General features: G+C 44.0%; 2 long non-coding RNA genes across 2 annotated transcripts in view; one reads left to right on the forward strand and one right to left on the reverse strand.

The window, feature by feature from the left end:
• Positions 1-6,707, forward strand: part of LOC112821610 (uncharacterized) — a 54,390-nt gene extending 47,683 nt beyond the window's left edge. Inside the window, exon 3 of the long non-coding RNA XR_003207487.2 lies at positions 4,025-6,707. This is a non-coding gene — a long non-coding RNA (uncharacterized lncRNA). The remainder of the gene's footprint in view (positions 1-4,024) is intronic.
• On the reverse strand, positions 739-4,128 carry LOC112821607 (uncharacterized). The gene is made up of 2 exons (XR_003207485.2): positions 4,000-4,128; positions 739-825 (listed from the first exon to the last, which is right to left on the reverse strand). It is a non-coding gene; the product is annotated as an uncharacterized lncRNA (long non-coding RNA).
• Positions 6,708-17,036: the final 10,329 nt, after the last annotated feature.

Consider the following 17,036-nt stretch of genomic DNA (forward strand, 5'->3'; position numbering starts at 1 on the left):
AAAATAAATTCACACCTTATTTCATGGACAGGCTTAGCTCAAATCCCTATGGTAAGGCAATGTCAACAGAAATGTCCCAGGCAGCCCAGATATGTCAGTGGCATTGTGAATGGCATCCTGGGAAGGACCTGAGAGCAGAAGCTGAAGTGGGCCTGGGAAGTGGGGAGGGGAGTGGATTTACCGAGGGGAAAGGCTTCCAGATGGAAGGTCAGAAGAGACTCTCTTCCCAGTTAAAAGAAGAAATGTGCTAAAGGAGGGGAGGCGTCTGGGAGATGACAGTGACCACAAGAGAAGAGTAAGATGCTCTTCTCCCGAGAGGACTGGAACGCCATCTGTGGGCGTTGAATTAAGTAAGGAGGCCAGTGACGACTGAATAGCCCACAGATCCCAGGAGGGCAGCAAGCAGGGCAAGTCAGTGCTCCAGGGCAGGAATGGGAGTGTCAGAAAGGTGGGGGCTGCCTGGGGATGAAGTCCAAGGAGAGACACCTCCCCCCACCCCCTGCAACATCGTGAGCTGAGGAAGGACATGCCCAGCCCAGGCAGTGTTTGGCGGCATTGGCAGAGAGGGGCTTGCCAGCTTCATATACCAGCCACCAAATTAGGGATTCTAAAAACTGTTTTATGTTCATTACACTTCTTCTTACAGCTCCTGAGCCAGAGATGCTTGGCAATGGGAAGCAGACTACTTGATTTGCGTAATAGATATTTTCACATACAGCATACATAAAAAACAAAAACAAAAGTGTCATAAAATTTTAATCTGGTCTTTTTGTAGCAGCAGTGGGAAGCACAGAGTTTTCATCATCATGCTATCTCCTGTAGGATCTGTGGAACAAAACAGAACGTTCGCGGAAAAAGAACGTGTTACTGTTAAGCAAAATTGGACCGGGCGACCAAAGAATGCAGACTCGAAGCACCTAGTGGGTGGCCCACCCCTCAAGCCCCATTGGAGCCTAATTCCAGTCTTGGAAGCTTTCCTAGCAGAAAGCTAGGTGGTGACTTTAGCGAAGTCTCCCCAGGCCACATCAGTTTGTGGAAGAGGATGCCATCGCCTTTGACCAGCAGGATCGCTAGATGCTCCTTTCCTCTCACAGATCAGCCCTGGGTAGTCTCCCTATTGTTGTGCGCCTCTCCGCCATGGGGTGGCTCCACTCTGCAGCTTCCTGCCCACCACCCGAGACCCCAGAAGCCAGAGTTGAAATGCTAGGCACCAAGGTGGCACAGCCATCACCCAAATGCCCCCCACACTGACAAGGGGCTCCGAGGTACCAGCCCAGGGCAGGGGTTAGCTTCCACCCAAAGGCGAGAGACGGATTTGCCAATTCTGGTTGCCAAGGATTTGAGGAGGGCAGCATCCAGTGGACAGATGGAAATGCAAACCAGGTACCATCCAACCCAGCCGTCTATGTGAAAGGGCACAGGACAGACAGAGGATCCATCTGGGGGCAAAGCAGCACAGCTGGGAAGAATTCCCCGAGCCCAAGAGCACCGCTCCAACCACTTTTTAAGAGGTGGGAGAAGGAGAGATGAATGTGATTTGGCTGGACAGCCCGTGTCCATTCAATGTTTACTGCCCTTGGCACTCACCCTAGATGAGAGTTCTTGTTCTCTCACTGATGCTACATACAACTCTTACTAGGGTTCCAAAACGAAGTTTAACATACTCTCTGATGAAGAACTTGGATGAGTTCCTAGGACTCTACTAGGAGTCTAGGGCTATTTGTATGTAACATCACCACATCTCTTATCAGAGAAACTTGTCCTCGCCTCGCCCATCCCTGGCCGCCCTCTCTGCCTCAGGGTCCCCCTGCTTGGGGCAGATGGGCATGTGTCCTCCCTGCAATCAGGCGAGCAAATAAAAAACAGAGCAGGTGAAGGGACAGGGCTGTGTTCTGTGAGCCAAAGATGAGGGTTGAGAAGGAGGAAGCCAGGGAGGTAATCCCAGGATAACAGTGGCTTCAGGCTGGCAAGCAGGGGTATGGTCATGAGAGAAATCTGGAACATGGGCTGGAGCCATGACCCTACCCAAGCTTTCCACAGTGGGAGGCAAGAAGAGTCTGCATGTATGGGCCTCCCTGGCCAGGCAAGCCCCAGGTGTGGGCCTCTCCAGATACCTCAGCTTTCCTATCTGGGGCTTCTGGGACTTCTTTCCAGAAGTGAGAACTTATTTAGCGTCCTTCTTAGTTCACGAAAGTAAAGCCTGGAGTTTGGGGACCAGTCATCAATCCTTAAAGTCCTTTTTGCCACTTCTCCCCAGAGGCCTATGAGGTCTGTCGTGCAAATAGGATCTTTAGGCTTCCCTCTTGTTCCTAAGTTCAGGATTTGGGATGTACCTTGCCCCACCCCAGACTTTTATTATTTGACCATGTGGCCATTTTCTTAAACTGCCAGTTAAATTTTTGATAACTATGGCATATAATATAGGTATTGTCACTCCAATTAAGTAGTAAGGCACTTTGTGTTTAAGTATTGAGTGCTTACTATGTTCTAGACCCTTTGCTAACTGCTTTATATAGCTGATGGCATCACATCTACATAACAGCCCTATGAAGTAGGTACCATCATTTGTTATCCCCACTTTTCTGGGGGGACGAGGTGAACAGAAATGTCAATAAAACTAGCCCAAGTTTCTGGCTCCTTGTGTGAGTTGAGCAAATCATAACCTCTCTGTGCCTTAGTCCCCTCATCTGTAAAATGGGATGAATATCAGTTCCTACCTGATAAGACTGCTATGAGAATTAACGGCAGTTATATTTAAAGTGGCCAGGACAGTGCCTGGCCCACACGTGTTCGTTAAATAACAAGTGAACATCTAAATAGCAGAGCTGGATGTAACCCTGGTGGTACGATTTCAGAGCACACATTCCTAACCACTACCCATGTTCTTGTTGATTGTGTCCTGTTCTGTTTCTTCTGAAAAGTTTGGCAGGGCTTTTGGTTTCCACTTTACAAAGACAGGGAAACTGAACTATGGAAGTTCAGGGCTACATGTGAACTTCTCTTCTGGAGAATTCCATGGTGACAGGTCATGTATTCTCATAGGCCAGGTACTGTTCTGAGCACTTTACACATATTAGGTCTTGTACTTCATGTACGGTCTTAGGAGGTAGGTACTGTTATCCATCCCATTTTATAGATGAGGAAACTAAGGCACAGACCAGCCTGCTGTCATATCTATCCTCTACCTGAGACCAACCAGTTCTGCTCCCAGGTCCTGGAGCAGGAGTTCTGGGCTGGTAACCCAGGGACTCAGCACAAAGATATCCCGCTGAGGGACCTACACCACCCCTGTCTCCCCTATTCTGCCTTGGACTATGACAAAGCCTTCCACTGGACCCGAGGTTTCAATAACTGCCCTGGCCTACCATCCATGGGTATATCAGACCTCCCCAGTCTGGTCCATTTCTCGGGTGACCAGCAGTCATTGTTTGCCCAGGAATGCCCCAGTTTTCAAGCTGAAAGTCCTGTATTATGGGAAACTTTTCAGTCCTGGGCAAACCAGGTTGGTTGGTTACCCTGCACACTGCGTAAGCCGGTAGCCACTCTCTGACCCAGTGAAGCTTTGCTCTTGGTGCTTGGTAACCTATGCAGCTTCCTATAGGTCTCCAGAGAATAACCTCTCCTCTCCAAATGATCCCTCAAATTGTCTTAATTTAGCAACAGCTGCATCACATTTTAAATCAAAAGAGCATAAGGTATAATAGGAGATCTTATTTTCCAGATGGAGGAGCTCCCTCAGGTTTACTTTTCTAAAACACACTGATGGACCATAAGCCAGCAGTTTCCTCTGCGCCCTTCACACTTGTCCTACAAAGCTATTATTTTATTTTCCCTCCATGTTTCCATTCTCCCCAAACACTTCTTCTAATGATTTCCTTTCAGCCCAAAGCAAGCGGCAGAATAAAGAGACCTGGGCTTGGCATTAGGGAGACCACATGAGTAGAAGAAAGGACGTGGGCTTTGGAGGCAGAAAGACTAGGTATGGATCCTGTCTCTGACCTGTCATTTTATGTCTTTATGCAAGTTACTTGATCCCCCTGAATATCGTCTGTAAAAGGATCACATGAGAAGATCAGCGATGACGTCTGCAGAGTGACTCACAGGGAGTGGGATGATGGACGCTGAATGGCTGATGGAAGATGCCACAGCTCAAGCCTGGAGGCCCCCATGGACTGGCAGAATCCTGGTCCTAAATCCGAGTTGAGGCACCCAGAGATGCTGCTGGACGACTGATACGTGCCTGATGTGGTCTCTTCGCCAGCTTCTTTTTACCTTTAATGGCAATTCCCTAGGGAAGCCATATTACAAAGTCTCAGGATCCTGTACTCCTTCATACTGCTTTTAACAATCTGAATTCAAAATTTAATTTCTGTCTTCCTCACCTGACCACAAAGTCCCTAAAGGCAGGGACCATGTCTGTCTTGTTCACTGTTGTATATTCAGCAGCCAAATCAGTGCCCAGCACACAGTGGGCGTTCAATAAATGCGTGTTGCGTGAAATGAAGGAATGAATCAAATGACCATCCAAGGTACTGGGGAAAGACCGAATTCTGTAAGGAGGGTTAGGCAGCAATGCGCCACTAGATGGCGCTGTTACCCTGCGTGTGAACTATCCAGCGGGTTTTCTCACACCAAGTATGGGTGGCAGCCTCAATTTCCATTTTGAATTGAAACGATTATGCTGGATTATAACATCTGTCTTTTTTCTCTTTTAAGATTTTATTTTTATTTATTTGACAGAGAGAGACAGACACAGCAAGAGAGGGAACACAAGCAGGGCGGAGTGGGAGAGAGAGAAGCAGGCTTCCCGCGGAGCAGGGAGCCTGATGCGGGGCTCGATCCCAGAACTCTGGCATCATGACCTGAGCAGAAGGCAGACGCTCAATGACTGAGCCACCCAGGTGCCCCTATAATATCTGTCTTTTATTGAGCATCACGGCAGGCAATTTTACAATATATTTTCTACAGTTCTGACAATAACCACAGGATAGAGTATCTCATTTTACCGATGAAGAAATGAATTCCCAGTAATTTTAAGTAACTTTTCTAAAGATCCACAGCTGAAGGCCCTGATGTGTTTGGCCTCCAAGCCTGTGTTCTTTTCAGTTTACCCCCACGGCTTCCCCTCCAGCAGTCTGATGTAACCAATGAATAGCCTTCCCACTGTGATAGGTACCCACCCTTCCCCCCCTTTTGTCCTCACAGCTGGTGGTTTGTCACATATCCGATCACTTTCCACACAGCCTTTGCTTTCTAAAAGGTCAATTTACAGGGAGGGGAGATGACCCAGCAGAACAGACTCAATGTTTCTTAGACCAGAGGTTTGATTTAAGTCTTGAGCTCATGGATGGGTTAGGTGTAATGTTCTGAGGAAGGAGGAAATAACCTTCAATTTATCAATCAGTCATCAATAGTTCTTCACTCAGCATCTGTGTTGCACACACAGGGTTACGATCTGGTTGGGCGTATAAGACATGCATGTATGGGACGTAATACACTGCCATACGCAGGTGCCTTGTGGAGATATATGCAATAAGAGCACTAGGCATTCAGAGGCCAGAAGGATTCCTGTGACTGGGGTGGTCACAGATCTCAAAGTCAGGCTTGACCTTCACAGGAAATGCATTTTGGGAGATAGGGGGCAAGTAAACTGGTCTCTCTCTACAAAAGGTGTGGACCAAGGACCAGCGGGTTTGACACCACCTAGAGCTTGTTAGAAATGCAGAATCTCCGATCTGGCTTCAGATCTCATGAACCAGAATCTGCATTTTAACAGGCTCGCCAGATGATTTGCACACATTAAAGACTTTGGGGGACCAAGTATTTGTATTTATATGTTCCTTTAAAATGAAGTAATACTCTAAAACACTCTTTAATTTCACTGTTTAGTTTTAATTTTGGACTTAGCTTTTCTCCTACAAGAATGGTACTAAATATTCTTAAACTTCTGCCATTCCTCTCTACAAGAACCTATGGAGATTCCTACTAGCTAAATTTTCTGGGGCCTGGTGATTTACTAACTGGAAGGAAAGTTCTTATCCAAAGCACTTTTCCAAGTATTTGTGCAATGAGAATTGCTCAAGAAACTAGGCCTTGAAAAATCCTAAAGGATTTTTTGAATCAAATCACTAAAGGAAGTTTACCTTATGTTCAATGCAATTTTGGTACATTCTAGTTCTTTGCAGTTGGTTAACCTGTGTATGGCATATGATGAAACCATCATACTGGATCAAGTCTCATCAGGCCACTCCCTACCCCCTTTCACCTATCATTCTGTGTAAATGAAAGTTGTCAGAATGTAGAATCCGTGATAACTGTGATAAAGTTAGAACTTAGACACTAGCATATTGACAATACTTGAGTTCCCATCTCAATAAGAAGTGATGATGCCCCGTGTCTAATTGTGGCCCTATTTCTCTTCTTCACTTGTGGAAGTTGGGTGAGTCCATTCAGAAAGGCAGCCTGGTATATAGAAAAAGAGCATGAGACAGCTAGGTGAGACCACATGGGCTCTGGTCTGACATGCATGAGCTGTGTAGTGTCACCTCTTTAGGTGTCTCTTCCCCGGGCGCCTGGGTGGCTCAGTTGGTTAAGTGACTGCCTTTGGCTCAGGTCATGATCCTGGAGTCCCGGGATCGAGTCCCGCATTGGGCTCCCTGCTCAGCAGGGAGTCTGCTTCTCCCTCTGACCCTCTTCCCTCTCGCGCTATCTCTCATTCTCTCTCTCTCAAATAAATAAATAAAATCTTTGAAAAAAAATAAATAGGTGTCTCTTCCCCATCTATCCCCTAGGAGGTGGAACCAGGTAATTGCTAAGATTCCTTCCTGGTTTAGCATTATATGAGCCTAGTTAACTAGGAGTTAGAGCATGGGTAGTTATTCATTAAACTCAGATTATATATCCCCAAATAGAAATGGCCCACGTTGTCTTTACTTACAGATATAAAAGTTGAGAAGGCTGGTTACCATAGCAATTCACCTTCACGGAGTCATTTTATAAGTTCGATTCTGTAAAGTGACAATATTATGTACTGGCACCTGCAAACTCCCTAATGTTTCCCTTGCTTCCATTCTTGCTCCGGGCTATGGTGCCAAGAGTTGTCCTAATCTGGAGAAGCAATCAGAGTTCTCAAGCTGCCTTTCGGTCTGCTAGAACAGAAGGTGCTGACAGGGTGGGAGGAAAGGCAGGCCTCCTTTCAGTTTACTAATTCTGCAGCCGCCCTTCACAAACGCCAGCAAATATTTTGCGATGTTGCAAGGTGTTACGAGAAGTGAAAAGCAAGCTGTGATTCAGCTGGTATGAAGACTTCGCAAATAAAAAAGAGTGATCTGTTTTGCAGCAAACTATTATTTCTGCCAGAGCCCACAGACTGGAATACTAAAAGAGGTATTTCTGCAAGACACTGCCATCATACATAGTGGGTTTTCCAAATAAGACCAATTTCAAATTCATTGGCTCAGCAGGCCCCCCCACCTGTGGCCCTCAGACCCCTGGGAGCTGTGGGATTACCTCAAGGGGTGTGCATGTTCTTTCTGTAGACTGGAAATATGCTCATCCACATGGATTGTGTCTCAAATATGCGTCAATGTTGTAATGAATAAAAGAAATTAACTTACAATGTTACTAAATATATCTTAGCCTTTTGTTATGTAGTTTCTTAATCAACTGACGTTAAAATTAGCGTTAGTTTCATGTTTAACTTTAAGAAAAAAATTTTTCTTGGTGTTGAAATACAGCTTCACACTTGTCAGATCACTTGACTTGATCCTGGTTCAGAGAATATGGACACCTTACCAGTAGGAGAGACCCTTTCCTCCAGTTATTGGCTTCAGTCTCAAGACGTATGTGGATAATATATTCACAATTTGGTTTCTAAAACCTGAGAACCTGTTAGGAAGCCATTTAAATGGTTAGTTGAGCACTGCTCCTCTCAGAAATGTCATCTGAGAATATAAGCTATAAGCAGTGGGTACATTTCTTAGGCCACAAATTTATAATAAGAAATATAAGCTAATTTTTATTTCTAGCTGCCATCTCTCTGCATTATCAGAAATTTAATCTGAGTGAGCCTGTAGATTTTCACCTCTTCTTTTCCTGGGATTGTGTCTAGTTTCTGGGAGGGCCTTATGAGGTGCCACAGTATGCAGTGATGTTGGCGGGGAGGCAGTGGAGGCAGTAAGGAACCTGGTCCCCATGTCATCCTTCCACACCGGTATCTATTGAACCATACTGTTTCGTGACCTCTTCAGGTCCAAGAGCACCGTCCGTTTCTCCAGCGTCCTCTTAGGCACAAGGAGATGTGCTTCCATGTGGCCTTGAAGAATTTGCAAGCCTGCGAAGGGGCCCTTCAGTGGGGGCCCACCATGTACCCATTTCTTTTCTGAAGTCTTTTTTTTTTTTTTTAAGATTTTATTTACTTGCCAGAGAAAGAAAGAGAGCACAAGCAGGGGGAGCATCAGACAGAGGGAGAAGCAGGCTCCCCACTGAACAAGGAGCCTGATGCAGGACTTGATCCCAGGACCCTGGGATCATGACCTGAGCCAAAGGCAGAGACTTAACTGACTGAACCACCCGGGGCGCATCCCATCTTTTCTGAAGTCTTGCAACCTTCCTGAGGCTCTGCTGAGGATACAAGAAACATGTCTTCTCTATTCCCAGACCCCATAAAAACATCTGGGATTGCACCACCTTCCCTAGGTGAGCCTGTGGAGTAACACACAGGACCCAGCTTTGATGTCTTTGCTCTTGGTATTTGCCCAGGAATTTACTTCATCCCCCTCCAGGCACAGGGAACTCTTTTCTATCCTCATTAGCTTTTCCTCCAAATATTTTGTCTATGCTGCTAGGTTTTTTCTTCTTCTTTCTCCTAAGGGCAGTTTCTGGAATCAAAAGCCAGGAAGACACGCTTCTTTCTCTGCCTCTTGCTGTCACATCCCTCCTCTGAGATAAGAACCTTGAACTAGGCCAGCGGCCTGAAGGGGGAGAGTAAATACAGGGTAAGGGATCCGCTGATATTATGCTGCCACATCAATAAATTAATAGAGCTTTCATGGGTCCAGGGCCTGCAAGAGAGGAAGTCAGCCCTAAATGAAATCAGATACTGAGCAAAAAGTGAACTTTGATAGAATAATTAAAATAAGACCTCCAGCACCAGAGCAGTTTTTCTATAGGCTCTTCACATCTTGTGCAGGGTGGAAGCCAGAACTAAGTGACCTTTAGACATGATATTGAAATATAAAGGGATCTTCTTTAAGGATGGGGTGAACGATGAACTCCACAGTGGCACCAGTCCAACCGGGGTGTTGGGAGAGGAAGGGTAGGCTAGGAAGAAAGGGGCAGCAGCTGCACACCTTGAGGCTCTCTCACTCATGCCCTTTCTAGAACTTTCCTGCCTCTGGAGCTGTTGGTAAGGCAGTTGTCTCTGACTCCGGTGTTCCTGCTCCAAGCAGATCTGAAGTCCCTTCATTCACTCAAAACCATTGACTTCCTACGCTGAGCTGCATGCTGGGGAACAAGTAATCCTATTTTGGTCTTGGTGAATTTATCTAAGTCTCTTATTGAACAACAAAAAAGACATGGCCTCTGGACTTAAGGATCTCATAGTTTATTTGGGGGAGGGAGTTGCCCAGGGAAAGACAAGCAAAGGGGCGATCTCTCGCTGAGGTGTCAGAGGAGGCTTCTGAGTAGGGCAGGAAGGTAGAACTTGAGAGGAACCTCAGGGCTCTGGGGCAGGGCAAGCTGTGACAGGTGCCGCTTACACGCTTACATGGGAGGAGGCCAGGGGAGTCCCGCTGGTCTGGCTCAGACACAGCCCCAAATTTCCAGAAGCAGTGATGGCTATACATTTCAAATTTGGTAATTATGAACACACATTTTTTCTCATTCAAAAGAGCTAACTGCTGCATGACTAGGTAGGAAGATTCTATTTCCCTGTTTCTCAACCCGTGCTGTTTGAATTAGGAGCCTAGGGGAGGAACACAGGGGGTGGAGGTTCCTTCACAATGCAAAAGCCACAAACGCCCTCCCCCTCTCCTCTTGGAGAGAGAGTGGCAGCTGACTCTAAAGATCCTATATTGCAGGCAAAAAAGAGTTTGTTGGCAAACCACGTAGGAGGCACCAGAGTGATAAATCAGAGCTTTTGCAGCAATGTATTTTTATCACTGCTTGGCTAAAGCTCACTTGTTCCAAGTGGGCTGATTAGCTAAGTATGCTCCTCTGAGTATGGAGTGAGCTCCTTGAAAATACAGGCTTGTTGCAAATGATTCATAAAGATACCAGGTTAACATTTATTTTATAAAAGGAGGATAGTGTAAGAAGGTAGGAGGCTCTTTGGCCCACTAACTCATGAAATAGGATTCTGTTTCTCCAGCTGTGAAGAGTGAAAATTAATATCCCATTTGAGGAAACTCAATCACATCATCTAAAGGCTAACTCCATGTTATGGTAACAAATTAAAAGGCTGCATTTGGAGAAAGGTCCCGACATTCCAGATCACACAGGAAATAATTATATAGTATTATTTTTGAGTGCATGTAGCAAGAAAATATAATCCTTGAGTAAATAACCAGAACAGGTTGAAGACGTGTGTGTGTGTGTGTGTGTGTAACTGTAAACAACGATCAAATTACTTAATTGTTTAGTTCATAAATGTATACTAATATGTGCTTTTGCTTATGCCAATAAGATAATCTTTAGAGATGTCTGAGTGACTTCTGGCCTGAAATTTAGTCCACAAAGTGATTATGGAATTAAGGAACAATAGAAATGGCTTGGGAAAGCATGGTCTGATTACTGTGTAGCCACTAATCTTTTACATCAACCTGAGGTTTTCAAAAAAAACGCAGATCATTTCTAGAGCTATCTAGAACAGGGGTCAGCCGACTCTTTCTTAAAGGGACAGACGGTAAATATTTTAGGCTTGTCACTCTGCCATTGTGCACAGAAGCGACCACAGACAACCTGTTAATGAACGGCTCTGGGTGGGTTCCAATAAAACTTTCTATATAAAAATAGGTGACCGGCCGTAGGGCCAGGGTTTGCTGACCTTTCATCTCGAACAACCGCAGAGATGTTGAAAAACTGAGTTCATTTGGGAAAGCTAGGAGTTCCGTGGAGCTCCACAGCAGACCGATTCCTGTGGGGATGTGAGGTGAGGCCGGCCAACTGTGCCCCTTACCGATAAACACTGCATAAGGAGGCCCGGAGGAGGACTGCCTGGTGCAGTCAGAAAGGCCAGCTGACTCGTAGGCAGCGCCCTGGTGCTGGATTCAGGAAGAGTTGCTAGTCTGTGTGCAAACTACGTACACAGATGGAGCACGCGCACTCGGCCAATCCCACAGTCTTCACACTTTACCCCCCACAGCGGCTCTGTGAGGTAGCAAGAGGGTTCTGGAGCTGACCACACCTTCAGAAGGTAAGATTAGACCCCAAAGAGTTCCAGCTTCTCTTCCAGTTCAGAGTCATTAAGACAACTGTTTCATTTGGGCAGGTCAGTTCTCCTGCCATATTCCTTGTTGCTGCTGAAAGAATATCACTGTGTAACCACTCTGTTCCTGACCCGGCCTCTGTCACAGCTGGTGGCTCGGGTATGGGCAACTTGTGCCCTGGCTTGAAAGGTGGAGCTGGCTCCTAATTCTCTTCCATACCTTCGAATTGAGACCAGAGGGAAGATGCCCTTGGTGGCAGGGATGTAGCCAGAAAGCTTATATGGGGCTCAGAGGCTGGAAGGGCCCCATGTGGGCCTTGTACAGGATAAAGAAAGGGTTTCAGCTTCTTTCCAGTTCTGTGATCCACAAGGCCTGTCTGTTCATCAGGAATCCTATTCCAGTGAGGCCGCTCTGTGGATTTATAATCGCCTCCCTTTCCCTTTTCTTGAGTTGCATTCATTGGATCTTTTCTCAATAAATCACACGGTGCTCTAGGAGGCACGTTTCCTGCCACACCTAAAGCTGTATGTAACACATTTTAGGTCTGCCATCCATGAATGTAAGAGTCTATGGGTTCTATACCAGCTGCCAGTAACAAATAACAATCAAATTCTTCTTATCAACAACTTTTCAATCTGTCCTTTCCATTCCCATCCCTCCACTGTGGCCTTGTACTTATCACTCTTATCTGGATTTCGGCCCCAGTCTCCTAGAAAGCTCCTTTGCCTCTACTCATTCCATAATCTTTTTTTTTTTTTAAGATTTTATTTATTTATTTGACAGAGAGAGAGACACACAGCGAGAGAGGAAACACAAGCAGCGGGGAGAGGCAGAGGGAGAAGCAGGCTTCCCACGGAGCAGGGAGCCCGATGCGGGGCTCGATCCCAGGACTCCGGGATCATGACCTGAGCTGAAGGCAGACGCTTAACAACTGAGCCACCCAGGTGCCCCTCATTCCATATTCTTGTCCATCTGTTGTCAGAGCTGTTAGATTAATTTTTACAAACCTACTTTCATCCATCACGTCTCAGATGAAAAGTTTAAAGTGCTTCCTTACTGCCTTCTGGATTTGGTCTGATCTCTTCAAACCAATATTTTAGGCTTCCTAATCTGGCCCCACTTTATTTATTATATTCATATCTCTCATACCCTTCAACATGAACTTCAATTTCAGCCAGGTCAATCACACTCTTCATTCTCACTTCTATGACTTTGCTTATTTTTGTCCCCACCACTTCTCCTATTAATTAGAATATCTCCTCCCTGTATCAAAATCTAATTATATTATCTCTAACAAATAGAAATCTAATATTATCTGTAAGAGAAGGGAAGGGGTGGGAAGGAAATGAGGCTGCATCTGTCCCCTTCCACCTGATAGCCACATTCCAAAGTAATAGTTAACGTCTGGTGACCATTAGAAACATGACAAAACTATCAGAAGTATGTGAAATTGAAGCTTCCAGATAAGGATGACAGAATGAAATACACATCTAATTTTTATCATTTTCAACCTCCCCATGTAAAACTACATTAACAGTATTTGGGGGGGTGGCATAAATCCCAAGGATAAAGAGTGAAAGATGATACCAAAGGAATTAAATTTTAGAGGGTAGAAAGCAGACAGATGGTAATGGACTTGGCAGACTTGAAAGACCAAACTGTAAACTGACATTAAGTAAAGATAAAAACAAATTCAATATGCACTCCAGAATCCTCAAAAGACTCAAGGATCAATGGCACCTGTGAAAGGGCGTGAAGTGGGATGTTAAATTAAGGAAGACTGGTTGAATGGAGGCTGAGGATCAGGAAGAGTCTCAGATCTGCCCTTCCCCCATTCCATATCACTAGTTGATTGCTCCTCCCACGCGCTGGCCAAAGTCTGGAGGTTTAGGTTCCAGAGATGGGAAAACAGATGGTTTCTAAATGAAGGAACACCAGTCACAGCTGAGGGTGGGTGTGAAGTGTTTCAAACAGGAGAGTATTGAAGGCTCCCTGCTCTCTTTCCACTTTATCCTTCAGGCCAAAGAAATTGAAGGACAATTCTGTGGAGAATATGACGATCCCAAGAGGAAATATCTAAAGATACTGACTTTAAGAGTCCCCTCTCAAACAACCTAGAGAGGTCATCCTACATTAGTGATTCTCAACTAGAGACATATGGCAATGTCTGGAAATAGTTTTGATTGTCACAAACCTGGTGGCAGGGGTGCTATCGGCATCTCGTGGGTAGAGCCCAGGGGTGTTGCTACAATGCACCATAAAGCCTCCCACAACAGAGAATTAGCCAGTGCAAAATGTCAGTGGTGCCACTGTTGATAAACTCTGCCCTACATGAAATTCATGGTCAACTTGCAATCAACACAAGCAACGTTTCCAAAGTCTCCTACTCTATTATGAGAACAGAAAACAAAAACAATGGCCAGACAACTGAGGAAGACTTCTAACAAGGAAGATAGGGATGTAAACAAACAGATAAAAGCAACTGGAAAAAGGGGGGCCTGGGTGGCTCAGTTGGTTGTGTCTGACCCTTGATCTCAGCTCAGGCCTGATGTCAGGGTTGTGAGTTCAAGCCCCTCCTCACTGGGGCCCAGCGTAGAGCCTACTTAAGACAAACAAAAAAAGCAACTGGAAAAAGGGACTCTATAGGAAGAAGAAAACTCTAAAAAACTGTATTTGATTTCCACTTATGACCATGATTAGTCAGGACCAGATTTACCTTCCTGCTCTAAACAACTAGAAAACTGGACAAGATTTAGAAAACTGTTTTCCAGTATTGGCTAACAGGCAACTCAGGACTTCCTTTCACATCTAAGTTCTGGATTTGACTTTTTTTTTTAAATTAAGTTTTTTATTTTAATTTGAGTATAGTTAACAGTGTTATATTAGTTTCAGATGTACAATATAGTGATTCAACAATTCTATATATTATTCAGTGCTCATCATGATAAGTGTCCTCTTTCTGGATTTGACTTGTGTATAGGGATCCAGTTTGAATTTACTGAAGAATTTCCCCACTGATTTACAATGCCACCTTTCCATACAGGGATTCATCTACTCCTGGTCTGTTTCTGTCTTTGTGCTGGTGTCATACTGCATTAATTCTTCACAATGTTGTTGGAAATTCAAATCCAACTGTCTGATCTTTAAGTTGCTAAAACTACAAATCTATCAGCATGACAGAAAATTAAAAACCAAGAACACTATTGCCATCTGGTGGAGAGATCTACCATTACCACATCTAAATGAGACTGCCGTGACTCATCTCCTCACTCCCCCATTTAGTCGCCGAGTCTGAAAAATCTTCCTTTATCAGTTCTTTCTAATCTGTCCCTTCACTTCCATTCTCCTGGTATCTACACCTTAGTCTACTTCCTACTTTGCTAGGATTGTTGCTTTTGCACCAGCCCCTCTCTTTAGTCACTATTCTTTCAATACTTTTCTTGTTCCTATTGTCACACCTTATAATTTACATTAAGTTGATGGGTCACTTATCAAGTTCTTGCTTACAAGAAAACATTTTGGAACCAGTAACAGCAGTCTGATTAGGGACAGACAGAGAGAACAAAGTAGAGGCTCGATAAATATTAGCTGAATTGAAAAAAGTTATTTAGTACCATTTGCTCATTTGCCAAATTTATTTGGGAGGTGGCATAGGCACGTTTCCAACCTTTCTTTTTCCTTCTATAATACCAGACTGATGAAAAATTCGCATGTGTAATTTTTCTGTGGGCTTACCTAAAAAAATTAGTTTTAATTGCAAAATGCATGACCCATATAAAAAAATTCAGAGTTCTGCAAATGAGTGACTCTATGGATGATGTTGGGAGCCAGGGTTCTCACTGAGGAAGAAGATACAAGTATGGAATGGGGGAAGACAAGGAAGAACCCAGTGGGGCTGAACTGGAGTTGGAGGTATTAGTAAAACTTGTGGTTTCTAGTATCTGTGTTTCTTAGCTCTTTCTGTTGAAGGGGCCTAGACTCAATGGCAACCCAGCAGAGCCCAGACCTTAGCACCCAAACACCATTCTCCATTAAGAGAAACTAGGGATTGTTGGAGAAATGGCTGCTCCCAGGGCTGGGTAGGAAAAAATATACGATAAACTTGAAACATCTTGTGCTAGAAAGTAAGGAATTCTTCAAAAAAGGATGAGAACATGTCTTAAAGACCCAGGAGCCGCCTTGAAAGGTCTCCCACTGGTCAAATGTGGGATAACTTTACATCAAAACAAGTGAGAGTAACAGAACTGAATAAAATAGCAATCCATGAATTCATGCTAAGTTGGAAAATGAAAGCTTTTCCTTACAGCAGTATGCCAACTAATAAATGTAAAAGGAATGGTAGAATTGGAAAGCCATTTGGCAACTCTCAGGGGTAACAATTCATCCAAGAAACATCACTGGATGCTAAAATTAGTATGTGAAAGTTTGCTGAGAAACAGAATATGTAGTCTCAAAGTATCTCCTTACAAATTGCTTAACTTAATGGAAAAAAAAAATTAACTTTACAGTGAAGAAATCTAGCAGACACCCCCTAAAACCAGAGATCCAAATCAACTCCTGGTAATGGAACAACCGACACCATGGTAAGATGCGCTGAAAAAGACATAGCATCACTTCTATGATATTCCTGCCAACAATGTGTGAACTCAATCTAATTGTGAAGGAATATCAGAAATAACTCAGATTAAGGGAGAATTTATAAAATAATTGACCGATGTGTTTCATGACCTTGACACTTGTGAAACACAGATTGAAGAATTGTTCTAGATTAGAGGGAGACTACAGACATGGCAACTAAATGTACTGTGTTATCCTGATTTGGACCCTGGGCTTGTTTTTTGTTTTAACAAAGGCCATTACTGGGACAACTAGCGAAATATGGAAAAGATTAGGTAATAGTATTGTATTAATGTTAATTTTCTGTTTTTGGTAATTGTGCTATGGTTATGTAGGAAAATATCCTGGTTCTTAGGAAATACACAAGTATTTGTGGTAAAAGGGCATCGTATCTGTAACTAACACTCCAATGGCCAGAAAAAAAGCATTTGTTCTATACAGATATCTGTGCTGATAAAGGGAAATCTCTCCCTTATTGTCGGATGACAGTTAATACAGAGAGAATGATGTAGTTAGAAAATCACAGTTTTGTAAACATCACAGTAAAAAATGTTTTCAGATAAGAATCATCAAAGGATGCTAAATCTGTAAGGGGCAGGTTTATGAGGAATAGAGTATCAACAGGGTCTCAAGTTTCTCCTCACAAATTATCTACTAATTGCAAAAGGAAAATTAGTAACTATACAGTGGAGAAATTGGATGACTTCTTACTCAGTTGATCAAAATGGACATCAATATGGGGCAAAGGGATATTGCTGAGTCTGGATGTGATGCTGGGAGGCCAAGATCACTCATAGCATTCTAGCTCATACTGCATAACCCAAATCTAACCACAAGGAAACAACACAAATACCCAAACTGAAGGAAAATCTTTATTTTACCTGTCCTGTATTCTTCAATAGATCAATACTACAAAAGACAAAGGCTGAAGAACCGTTCTAGATGACAGAATCATGAGAATCTAACATATGATCCTGGACTAGATTCTGTAGC

The sequence above is a fragment of the Callorhinus ursinus genome, unplaced genomic scaffold, assembly GCF_003265705.2.
Source record: "Callorhinus ursinus isolate GAN/ISIS: 27379988/994484 unplaced genomic scaffold, GSC_fseal_2.0 scaffold10, whole genome shotgun sequence".
Classification (NCBI taxonomy): domain Eukaryota; kingdom Metazoa; phylum Chordata; class Mammalia; order Carnivora; family Otariidae; genus Callorhinus; species Callorhinus ursinus.